The sequence below is a fragment of the Arachis ipaensis genome, chromosome B10 (assembly GCF_059453495.1).
Source record: "Arachis ipaensis isolate K30076 ecotype BB chromosome B10, ASM5945349v1, whole genome shotgun sequence".
Taxonomy (NCBI): domain Eukaryota; kingdom Viridiplantae; phylum Streptophyta; class Magnoliopsida; order Fabales; family Fabaceae; genus Arachis; species Arachis ipaensis.
In genome coordinates, this window is record NC_142435.1 from 48,179,088 (window position 1) to 48,182,777 (window position 3,690).

The following is a 3,690-nucleotide window of genomic DNA, read 5'->3' on the forward strand; positions in this document are numbered from 1 at the left end:
ATATAACTAAGAAAAAAATATAGTTAGATAAATAAAAATTGGGTTGCCTCCTAACAAGCGCTTCTTTAATGTCAATAGCTTGACAGTGGGCTCTCATGGAGCTTACAGATGTTCAGAGCATTGTTGAGACTCTCCAACACCAAACTTAGAGTTTGACTGTGGGGGCTTTGTTTGACTCTGCTTTGAGAGAAGCTTTTTCTGCTTCCTCTCCATGGATGCAGAGAGAGATCCTTGAGTTGTAAACACAAGGTTGTCCTTATTCAATTGAAGGATCAATTCTCCTCTGTCCACATCAATCACAGCTCTTGCTATGGCTAGGAAAGGTCTTCCTAGGATGATGGATTCATCCTCTTCCTTTCCAGTATCTAAGACTATGAAATCAGCAGGGATGTAAAGGCCTTCAACCTTTACTAACACGTCCTCTACTTGTCTATAAGCCTGTTTTCTTGAATTATCTGCTATCTCTAATGAGATTTTAGCAGCTTGCACCCCATAGATTCCCAGTTTCTCTATTACAGAGAGGGGCATGAGGTTTATCCCTAAACCAAGGTCACACAGAGCCTTAAAGATCATGGTGCCTATGGTACAAGGTATTATGAACTTTCCAGGATCCTGTCTCTTCTGAGGCAATGTCAGTTGATCCAGATCACTTAGTTCATTGGTGAACAAGGGAGGTTCATCTTCCCAAGTTTCAATACCAAATAATTTGGCATTCAGCTTCATGATTGCACCAAGAAACTTGGCAGTTTGCTCTTCAGTAGCATCCTCATTCTCTTCAGAAGAGGAATACTCATCAGAGCTCATGAATGGCATAAGGAGGTTCAATGGAATCTCTATGGTCTCTAGATGAGTCTCAGATTCCTTTGGTTCCTCAGAGGGAAACTCCTTATTGATCACTGGATGTCCCAGGAGGTCTTCCTCCTTAGGATTCACGTCCTCTTCTCCCTCATTGGGTTCGGCCATTTTGGTTATGTCAATGGCCTTGCACTCTCCTTTTGGATTTTCTTCTGTATTGCTTGGGAGAGTGCTAGGAGGGATTTCAGTGATCCTTTTACTCAGCTGGCCCACTTGTGCTTCCAAATTTCTAATGGAAGACCTTGTTTCATTCATGAAACTTACAGTGGCCTTAGATAGATCAGAGACTAAGTTTGCTAAATTAGAAGTATTTTGTTCAGAGTTCTCTGTCTGTTGCTGAGTGGATGATGGAAAAGGTTTATTATTGTTAAACCTGTTTCTTCCACCATTATTAAAGCCTTGTTGAGGCCTTTGATCCTTCCATGAGAGATTTGGATGATTTCTCCATGATGGATTATAGGTGTTTCCATATGGTTCACCCATGTATTTTAACTCTGCTATTGCAGGGTTCTCAGGATCATAAGCTTCTTCCTCAGAAGATGCCTCTTGAGTACTGTTGGATGCAGCTTGCATTCCATTCAGACTCTGAGAAATCATATTGACTTGCTGAATCAATATTTTATTCTGAGCCCATATGGCATTCAGAGTATCAATTTCAAGAACTCCTTTCTTCATAGGCGTCCCATTATTCACAGGATTCCTCTCAGAAGTGTACATAAACTGGTTATTAGCAACCATGTCAATGAGTTCTTGAGCTTCTGCAGGCGTTTTCTTTAGGTGAATGGATCCACCTGCAGAAGTATCCAATGACATTTTTGATAGCTCAGATAAACCATCATAGAATATATCCAGGATGGTCCATTCTGAAAGCATGTCAGAAGGACACTTTTTGGTCAGCTGCTTGTATCTTTCCCAAGCTTCATAGAGAGATTCACCTTCTTTCTGTCTAAAGGTTTGAACATCAGCTCTAAGCTTGCTCAGCTTTTGAGGAGGAAAGAACTTGGCTAAGAAAGCCGTGACCAGCTTATCCCAAGAGTTCAGGCTGTCTTTGGGTTGAGAGTCCAACCACACTCTAGCTCTGTCTCTTACAGCAAAAGGGAAAAGCATGAGCCTGTAGACTTCAGGATCTACTCCATTAGTCTTAACAGTATCACAGATCTGCAGGAATTCAGTTAAGAACTGAAAAGGATCTTCAGATGGAAGTCCATGAAACTTGCAGTTCTGCTGCATCAAAGAAACTAGTTGAGGTTTCAGCTCAAAATTGTTTGCTCCAATGGTAGGAATGGAGATGCTTCTTCCATGTAAATTGGAATTAGGTGCAGTAAAGTCACCAAGCATTCTCCTTACATTATTGTTGTTGGGTTCGGCTGCCATCTCCTTTACTTGTTCGAAATTATCAATAAGGTTGTCACTGGATTGTTGTAATTTAGCTTCTCTTAGTTTCCTCTTCAGAGTCCTTTCAGGTTCTGGATCAGCTTCAACAAGAATGCCTTTTTCTTTGTTCCTGCTCATAAGAAAGAGAACAGAAAAAGAAAAGAAGAGGAATCCTCTATGTCACAGTAAAGAGGTTCCTTATTATTAGCAGAAGAAGAGAAGAAGAAAAATTCGAACACAGATAGAAGAGGGGGCTCGAATTTGGTGAGTGATGTGAGGAAGAGATGTTAGTAGATGAAAAAATAAATAGAATAAGATGAGAGAGGGAGAGGATTTTCGAAAATAATTTTTAAAAAAGAGTTAGTGATTTTCGAAAATAGTTTTTGAAAAAGGTTAGTAATTTTCGAAAATTTTTAAAATCAAAGATTAAAATAATTAGTTAATTAAAAAGAATTTTTGAAAAAGAGGGAGATATTTTCGAAAATTAGAGAGAGAGAGTTAGTTAGGTAGTTTTGAAAAAGATAAGAAACAAACAAAAAGTTAGTTAGTTAGTTGAAACAAATTTTGAAAAGATAAGAAGTTAGGAAGGTAGAAAAAGTATTTTGAAATCAAATTTTTGAAAAAGATAAGATAAGAAGATATTTTTGAAAAGATATGATAGAAATTAGTTTTTGAAAAAGATTTAAATTTTAAAATCACAATTAATGACTTGATTCACAAGAGATCATAAGATATGATTCTAGAACTTAAAGTTTGAATCTTTCTTAACAAGTAAGTAACAAACTTGAAATTTTTGAATCAAAACATTAATTGATGATGTTATTTTCGAAAATTTGATATAAAAATAAGAAAAAATATTTTTGAAAAATATTTTTGGAATTTTCGAAAATAACTAAGAAATTTGAAAAAGATTTGATTTTTGAAAAAGATTTTAGAAAAGATAAGATTTTCAAATTGAAGATTTGATTTGACTCATAAGAAACAACTTGATTTTAAAAATTTTTGAAAAAGTCAATCCAAATTTTCGAATTTGATGAGAGAAAAAGGGAAAGATATTTTTTTTTATTTTTGAATTTTTATGATGAGAGAGAAAAACAAGAAAAATGATGCAATGCATGAAAGTTATGGATCAAAACATGTGATGCATGCAAGAATGCTATGAATGTCAAGATGAACACCAAGAACACTATGAAGATCATGATGAACATCAAGAACATATTTTTGAAAAATTTTTAATGCAAAGAAAACATGCAAGATACCAAACTTAGAATTCTTTAATGCTTAGACACTAAGAATTCAAGAATGCATATGAAAAATAAGAAAAGACACAAAACATGCAAATGCAAAGATAAAACAAGAAGACTTACCAAGAACAACTTGAAGATCATGAAGAACACTATGAATGCATGATTATTTTCGAAAAATGCAAGATGAGTATGCAATTGACACCAAACTTATAAC

The 3,690-nt window shown here is 35.5% G+C and overlaps 1 non-coding gene across 1 annotated transcript; it reads left to right on the forward strand.

Annotated features, from left to right (window-relative positions):
- The first annotated feature begins 1,722 nt into the window (after positions 1 to 1,722).
- LOC148579953 (small nucleolar RNA R71) lies at positions 1,723 to 1,830 on the forward strand. Its single transcript, XR_015897891.1, has one exon. It is a non-coding gene; the product is annotated as a small nucleolar RNA R71 (small nucleolar RNA).
- The last annotated feature ends 1,860 nt before the right edge of the window (positions 1,831 to 3,690 follow it).